This window comes from Octopus sinensis, unplaced genomic scaffold (genome assembly GCF_006345805.1).
Source record: "Octopus sinensis unplaced genomic scaffold, ASM634580v1 Contig17342, whole genome shotgun sequence".
Taxonomy (NCBI): domain Eukaryota; kingdom Metazoa; phylum Mollusca; class Cephalopoda; order Octopoda; family Octopodidae; genus Octopus; species Octopus sinensis.
Window position 1 is genome coordinate 17,340 of NW_021834986.1, and position 9,413 is coordinate 26,752.

The 9,413-nt window shown below is 36.0% G+C and overlaps 1 long non-coding RNA gene across 1 annotated transcript; it reads left to right on the forward strand.

Moving 5' to 3' along the window:
• Nucleotides 1-385: 385 nt before the first annotated feature.
• On the forward strand, nucleotides 386-8,863 carry LOC118761786. The gene is made up of 2 exons (XR_004997635.1): nucleotides 386-556; nucleotides 8,704-8,863. It is a non-coding gene; the product is annotated as an uncharacterized LOC118761786 (long non-coding RNA).
• The last annotated feature ends 550 nt before the right edge of the window (nucleotides 8,864-9,413 follow it).

A 9,413-nucleotide genomic window follows, 5' to 3' on the forward strand; every position in this document is an offset into this window, starting at 1 on the left:
ACTAAGTTATGGGGACGTAAACACAACATCATCAGTTGTCAAGCGATGTTGGGGGGACAAACACAGACACACAAACAAATACACATACATATATATATATATATATACATACATATATATATATATATACATATATACGATAGGTTTCTTTCAGTTTCTGCCTACCAAATCCACTCACAAGGCTTTGGTCAGCCCAAGGCTATAGCAGAAGACACTTGCCCAAGGAGCCACGCAGTGGGAATGAACCGGACACCATGTGGTTGGTAAGCAAGCTACTAACCACACAGCCACTCCTGCGCCTAATTTTTTTTTTGAATTCTTTAATTCTTTTTTGCATTCTTTTTATATTTTACATTTTTACTTTTTCCTATATTTTTACAGTGAATTGAAGAGTATTTTGTCTGAGTTTTCTCCTACAATGAAGAAACTTGTTGATGTTGGAAAGACAAAACCAGAAGCAAGATCATCTCCTCCAAGCAAGAACCCAAATCCGTATATTTTACCAGAGCCTGAAGGGAAGGCATTGCTGTGTTCCAGGACCATTCCTACCAAGTCTGTATGTGTTAATTAAGTCTGTAGGACAGTTCACACCTCTCATTTGCATTCTTTCAATAGTTTAGTCATGTTGTTCCCATGTTGTGGTGGCCATGTATAAATTCCAGTCAGAGAGCAATACAGTGTAATTTGAAGAATCAGCATCATCATCATCATCATCATCATCATCATCGTCATCATCATCATCATTTAACATCCATTTTCCATGCTAGCACGGGTTGGATGGTTCAACTGGGGTCTGGGAAGCCAGGAGGCTGAACTAGTCTCCAGTCTGATCTGGCAGTGTTTCTACAGCTGGATATGCCCTTCCTAACACCAACCACTCCAAGAGTGTAGTGGGTGCTTTTTATGTGCCACCGGCACAGGGGCCAGATGGGGCTATGTCTGGAAAACCAATTTCAGGACTGCAATGGTCTTCTGATGCACTGAGATTGACTACATACATGCAAAGTGCTCTGTATATGCATTTCTGTGCATATTTATGCATAGGTGTGTATATCATCATCATCATCGTCGTCCTCATTTAATATCCATTTTGGCATGGGTTAGACAGTTTGACTGGAACTGGTATGCTGGATAGCTGCACCAGGTTCTGGTCCGATCTGGCATGGTTTCTACAGCTGGATGCCTTCTTAAAGCCAACCACGTCAGGAGTGTAATGGGTTCATTTTATGTGCCACCGGCACAGGTACCCGTTATGTGACCCCAGCATCAGCCCCAACTATGATTCCACTTGGCTTGATGGGTCTTCTCAAGCACAGCATATTGCCAAAGGACTCAGTCATTTGTCACCACCTCCTGTATAAATATATAATATATAAGCTATAATACATATATGTATTGATATATATATATATATATATATATATATATTTATAAATAAGGATAATATCGATATTTAAATATCGATCTTATCAAGTGGCCAGCATGGGAATAAATATCATACAAAGGTAATAATTATTTAAAACTATAAATAAGGGTATCTGAGAGATACCACCATGCCGAAATAGCAGTCAAAACCCTGACCCTAAAATCCACCTTGAATGTTCATATCGTGCCATGAGATAAGACAGAGAGACAAAATAAACTAGCAAAAAAGATTTTATTGGATAATTTTACATGCTATTTTGGCATGGTGATATATCTCAGATACACTTATTTATAGTTTTATACACACACACACACACACACACACACACACACACACACACACACAACACACACACACCACACACACACACACACACATATATATATATATATATATACATCTAATGTAGGATAAAATTTTTTCGAAAAAATAATTTTATCAATGGCCAGCATATTAAAAAATACCTTCAAAGGTTAAATTTATAAATAACTTATAAAATAACTTATTTTATAAGTTATATATATATAAGTTATAGGCACAGGAGTGGCTGTGTGGTAAGTAGCTTGCTAACCAACCACATGGTTCCGGGTTCAGTCCCACTGCGTGGCATCTTGGGCAAGTGTCTTTTGCTATAGCCCCGGGCCGACCAATGCCTTGTGAGTGGATTTGGTAGATGGAAACTGGAAGAAGCCTGTCGTATATATGTATATATATATGTATGTATGTGTGTGTTTGTGTGTCTGTGTTTGTCCCCCTAGCATTGCTTGACAATCGATGCTGGTGTGTTTACGTCCCTGTCACTTAGCAGTTCGGCAAAAGAGACCGATAGAATAAGTACTGGGCTTACAAAGAATAAGTCCCGGGGTCGATATGCTTGACTAAAGGCAGTGCTCCAGCATGGCCGCAGTCAAATGACTGAAACAAGTAAAGGAGTAAAAGAGTATATATATATATATATACATATATATATATATATATATATATATGTAGTACATGTATATGTATGTATCATCATCATCATCAAACGTCTGTTGTCCCTGCTGGCATGGGTTGGACAGTTTGACCAGGGCTAATATGCTGTAAGGCTGCACCAGACTCCAATCTGTTTTGGCATGGTTTCACCAGCTGGATGCCATTCCTAATGCCAACCACTCTGAGAGTGTAATGGGTTCTTTAACATGCACCCAGCACAGGTGCCATTTGCATGACACCATGGTGTATTTACGTGCCACCAGTATGGGTGTCAATTTGTGCGACACCAGTATCTGCCATGACTGCGATTTTGCTCAGCTTGATGGGGTCTGAATATCCAGTCTTTTGAATAAATTGCATGAATTTTATCAAAGAATGTTTCATTATGCTGAAAACCTTAAGACAATTGTTGAAAAAAATAATGACAAAGATCTTGGTTCCTATATATTGCGAAGACCAATTTGGTAGAAAGCCAGGAATACAGAGCGGCGAGCTGGCAGGAATGTTAGCACGCCGGGCGAAATGCTTAGCAGTATTTCATCTGTCGCTACATTCTGAGTTCAAATTCCGCTGAGGTCAACTTTGCCTTTCATCCTTTCGGGGTCGATAAATAAAGTACCAGTTACGCACTGGGGTCGATATAATCTACTTAATCCCTTTTTCTGTCATTGTTTGTCCCCTCTATTTTTAGCCCCTTGTGGGCAATAAAGAAATATATATATTGTGGAGACCCCCTTTGGCCAGGAATGACCATGGGATTGCACCTAGAAAGTTATGCTTCAAGACCCAAGATCGGGCAAAATTGTTTATGGAAGACCAGCAGTTGCCCATGCATACTAGTCTCACCTATTTCTAGCAAGTGGCTTGAAAATGTTTTTGTTTTTTAGCATGTTGCTGGTTTGGTTAAATTTATTGCCAGTGGACAGCAGACAGCAGCAACCACAACCATAACAACACTGACAACACCAACGATATCAACATTATCGAAGACAATAACATCGATATCAAGAAAAAAAAACAACAAATAGCAAAAACAAAATAAAAAGGAAAACAATAGTGTTGGAAGATTAACAATAAAAAAAGTGTATAAAAAATATCAACAAAAAGAAACAAACACAAAAGCAAACAACTATAAAAAAAACCTACAACAAAAACAGGAACAAAAGATTAAAAGAAGCAAAAAAATTAAATAATAACCAAAGTTAGTCTTTTTTTTTCTGTCTGACCCCTACAAGACCTGAGTTTTTAGGGGGGTTTTTAATTCTCTGATATTTTATAATATTTTAATTTATGTCATTATTTTAATAATGAAGTTTATATGTTTTATTGTAATTTATTTAAATGTGGTATATTTGTTTGATTTTTTTTTTGGCTATTTTTTTATATTAAAAAATATCTTCTTTGTATTGTGTTTTGAGGTGTTTCATTTTTTTTTGCTTCTTTTTATTTTTAAGACGGTGACGTGTTTAGTGGCAAAATTCCAAGATTATCTCGTTAAGATATTAAAAGATTAATAGTCGTGTCCATTTCCCCCCATGTACATGCACTTGAACTCAGACAAATGATCCACCTCCTCCTTCTCCTCTTCCTCCTCCGCCTCCTCCTGTTCCACATCATCATCATTAACATCATCATCATTGTCATCATCATAATTATTATCAACATCATCGTCGCCGCAACCACCACAACCGCCACCACCATCACCATCATCACTGTCATCGTAATCTTCATAATTTATCATCAATCATCATCATCACCATCATAATCATCATCATCATCATTATCCTTATTTAAAATGACCACTTGACCAATCAGCATGGAAGTCACTGTCCAAACACACACCAACCTTCCTGACCCAAGGATATGCTGTCTCCTTACCACTACTACTACTACTACTACTACTACTGCTGCTGCTGCTGCTGCTGCTGCTACTACTACTATTACTACTACTACTATAGTGACCTCTGCTCCTCAGAACATGGTTGACCTCATGCCACCTCCATCCAGGACTGGCTGAGAAACTTCTCTCCTTGTTCTTTACATTGTTTATTTCATGTCCTCTCATTTCACTCAGGCCACACCCTTGCCAACCACTGGCTACCAGATGCTTTGGTGTCGCTGCTTTGATGCTGACTTATTTGACATCAGAGATTTCGATTGTTCTCTCCATCCATTCGTCCTTCATCTCTTTCTCTCTCTTCCTTTCTCCTTTCCTCCCTCTTCTTTGTTTACATGTATGAGTGCCTAGTTACATTTTATATGTATGTGTAATATCTCTCCTCCTCTCTTCTCTCTCTTTCTTCCCTTTTTCTATGTGTGTGAGTATATTTCTCTTTTTGTGTCTGAGGATAGGGAAGGCATTTATGTCAATCATGTGATTGCCCCTTCAGTCATGGATAACTATGGGGTTGAACCTAGAAAGTTCCCCTTCAAGGTACAAGTCTGAGTAAGGTTGGCTATATCAACCTCGCCTCTCCATGCCATTATATTATATGTTCATAGTGTAAAGGGTCAAGACCCTCTTCAGTCATGAATGACCATGGGATTGCACCTTGAATGTTCCCCTCCCCAAAGCACAAGACTGGGCAACATTGTTTATGGAAGACCAGCAGTTGCCCATGCATACCAGCCTCCCCTCTCCACACCATTATATGTACATAGGCTAAAGGGTAAAGACCCCCTTTGGACATGACTGACCATGAGATTGCATCCAGAACGTTCCCCTCCGAAGAACAAGTCCAGGCAAGGTTGTTTATGGAAGACCAGCAGTCACCCATGCATACCAGCCTCCCTTCTCCATGCCACTGATGTTATCCAAGAGAAAGACAAAGGCTGATACAGCTTGGCACTTGTGACATCACAACTCATTTCTACAGCTGAGTAAACTGGAGTAGCATGAAATAAAGTGTCTTGCTCAAGAACACAACACACAGCCTAGTCCAAGAATTGAACTCACTACCTCAGGATTGTGAGTCTGACACTCTAACTACTGAACCATGTACCTTCATTTCAATCATGTACAATTAACAAATTGTAATATTTCTTTTTCTCTATTTCTTTTTCACTCTTTCTATCTGCATGTGTAGATTTTTGCATGCACATGCATATATGTGTGTTTGGTATTTCCAGCACCAAAAGATATCATTCCCAAAACATGCTGAATGTCCAGTGAACTGTGCCATATCATCAGTGTCAAAACAGCCAGTGCCCAATCACTTCATTCAATAAAATCAGAAACCATCCCTCTTATGCATTTTCAGTTTCTGTGCCCCTTGTATTTCTACAGTATATCTTGGCTGTTGATTATGATTGATTCCATTTGATCTATTTATTACTCTACAGAATGTACTGGGTGCTAGTACCGCTATGCATAGTTTGCAGCATTTAATCCCGTTAATGTAGGGGCCTGGATTTTCTTGGATTCTTCATGATATTGTGTATAGAATCCCATCGTCTTTCAGCTGCCATACATGGCTGGCTAATGGAAATAGCAGCAGAGCCAGTGTCAATGATATCTATAACAGCAGTGACAGCACCACCGTCAATGATGATGATAATAACAACAACAGCCACCTCCACTGATGCCAATACCAATAGCACCTAAGCTAACACCAACAGTACCAGTACCAACAACAGTGGTTGCAGCAATGCCAACACCAATGGACACAGCACTGCCAACACCCAGCCACAGAGATACATCAGCTGCTCCCAGAGCACATTCAAACAACGCCTCTCTAACCACAGATCCTTCTCCAGGATACTGGAAAGGCGATACATTATGTCATTAGCCAGCCATGTATGGCAGCTGGAAGATGACAGAATTCCATACACAATATCATGGACAATCCTAGAAAATCCAGCCCCCCTACATAATCTGTAAACTATGCATAATAGAGCAGGCTAGGATCCTAATATCCATAATAGAGTTGGCTAGGATCCTAAAGGACTCCCTTAACCCAAGGAACATCCTTTACTCCAGAATGGAGGTCTTCAGACTGTGCTTGCATTTCAGGAAATTCCTGTTGGCCTATTGGAATCCACAGGATAACAGAGTCACTGGTGACCGATAGCCAAAGGGAGACAATCCCCTGTTGTTGACATTGAGTAGTGAGGTCATTTCCTCCTCTATATTCTACAGCGGCCTTAAGCCAACCGGTTTTGGGATCTGATGACACCTGTACCACTTTGTTACTCATATTTTATTCCCCCTATCCTGGAATCTCCACTTCATAAATACTATAGATAGTATTTTTAATATAAAGTACATGTCTGAATAGCTAAGAGCATATTTCTTCACTCTGCTGGGTTTTATTATCTGCATAAACTGCTAGAATATCATGTGGCCGGCACTGATGCACCATGTTTGATACTCACTTAAAATTGTTGGGTGAGCATGTTACTCTGACCTAACAAGGTGCTTCAGTTTAAGTACCTAATTCAACTGAATCTTAATTGTATTATATATATATATACATATATATATATATATATAATATATATATATATATATATATAATACAATTAAGATTCAGTTGAATTAGGTACTTAAACTAAAGATATATATATATATATATATATATATATATATATATACATATGTATATATTAGAAGAAATGAGGTACTCAGAAATCTTGATGGTTTTATATTTACAGATATTATTAATATGTTACATGTTTTATAAATTATACATTAGCGCTTGCATCCACTAGAGTGGACGCAAGTGCTAATATATGATTTATAAAAACATGTGACATATTAATAAATATCTGTAAGTATAAAACCATCCAGATTTTTGAGTACCTCATTTCTTCTAATATACAATACCTGTACATCATCTCCAAACCTTCTAATATATATATATATTATATATATATATATATATATATGTATGTATGTATGTATATAAGTATAAAATCATTATTTAAAATACCGATCTTATCAGGTGGCCAGCATAGGAATAAAAACCTCAAAGGTAATAATAATTATCATAATGATAATTATATATATATATATATGTTATAATTTAGAACAAACAGTAAAAGGTTCTCATTATAGTACTCGGAGTTTCGAATGATGAGTGGTTGGCATTAGGAAGGACAATCATCTGTAGAAACCAAGTCAAATGAGACTGGAGTCTGGTGCAGCCCCACAGCTTACTAGCCCTGGTCAAACTGTCCAGCCCATGCCAGTATGAACAACGGATGCTAAATGATGATGATGATGATGATGAGTTTTCTCTCAGTTTCCATCAACCAAATCCACTTACAAGGCTTTAATTGGCCCAGGGTTTTAATAGAAGACACTTGCCCAAGGTGCCATGTTGTGGGACTGAACCCAGAACATATGTGGTTAGGAAGCAAACTTCTTACCACTCAGCCACACCTGTGCCATTTTTTTTTTATAAATATATAATGGAACCTCAGTTCATGAAGAGAAATCTAAAAGAAATATATCGCTTTTGAATTTGGCTTGCAAGATTCTTGATGTGAGAGAAAGAAAAAGTTTCACCAGGGAAATCCGAAACTTGGCAAATCAACTGAATATTTTCGCATTGGCTTCCCCACCCCTGCTATTTCAAAGAATTTTTGTTCCTGCAGTGTGTTTGCTTCCAATGATGGAAGCATCTTACGAAAATAATCATAATATTCTTTTGAATTATTTGCAACACAGTTGGATATTTCTTTGTATTATTATTTTTCAATAAATTTCAAAAAAATGTCTTTTATTATTGCTTATGTAGGTTTTATTTATTTTCTCTTTATCACTATTCATATTATTATTATTATTATTATTATTATTATTATTATTATTATTATTATCATTATCATTATTATTATCATTATTATTATCATTATTATTATCATTATTATCATTATTATTATTATTATTATTATTATTATTATTATTATTATTATTATTCCTTTTTTTGTAGAATTTAAGTGCTTGTGGTGTTTGAGTTAAGGTTTGGGCTCACATATTATTATCTAAAGTATCTTTTAACAAATTCTTTTATATTCTAATGATGGTTCTGCTAATTTCTTTTCTTCTTTAATTCTTCCTATCTCATTTTCTCCCTTTTTTCTTGAAAATTAAAAAAAAATTTTTCTTTTTTTTATTACCTTTTGTTGTATCTATTCTCTTGCGTCTCCTTGTTCTCCTGCTTGCTTAAAATTAAATTTTTTTCTCCTCCACCAAAATATTCTTATCCTTCTGTTTTTCTTTCTTTCTCTTTCTTTCTCTTTCTTTCATTTTTTTTTTCTTTTCCAACCCTGTCATTCTTTAATTCTATCCCATTTCATTTCAGGTACATCAAGAAATTATTGCAGCAAAACAATCTGGGAAACCTTTCTGTAGTCAAAAAAAAAATTCTTCATTCCTTCCAAAATTGAAATTGAAGATCAAGACTTGTTAGTGAATTCTTTTTCCTGTAGAAAAATCTGGGAGAAAAACATGTAAAAGAAGAATGGAGAAACGTTTTAAGAATATAAAAGCAAAATTTGAAACAGAATATTATTGTTGTTGATATTGTCTTTGTTGTTGTTGTTGTTATTATTATTATTATTGTTGTTGTTATTATTACTATTATTATTGTTGTTGTTGTTGTTATTATTATTATTATTATTGTTATTATTATTGTTGTTATTATTATTATTATTATTATTATTATTATTATTATTATTATTATTATTATTATTATTAACACAGCAAGCAAGAATCATTAACAAAATGCTAAATGGCACTTTGTCTGTCTTTACATTCTGAGTTCAAATTCTGCTGTGGTTGCCTTTGCTTTTCATCCCTTTCAGGGGTCAATTTAACTGACTGACCCCTGAAGTTGCTGGCCTTGTGCCTATAATAGAAAGGATTATTATAATTATTATAATATTATTATTATAGAAACAAAGCACAAGTTTGGTCTTATTCCTGGTAGGATTTATATATAGGATTTATATAGGATTTATATAGGATTTATATGGGTAGCGGGTTACTACCTGTAACCTTAGATATCCACAT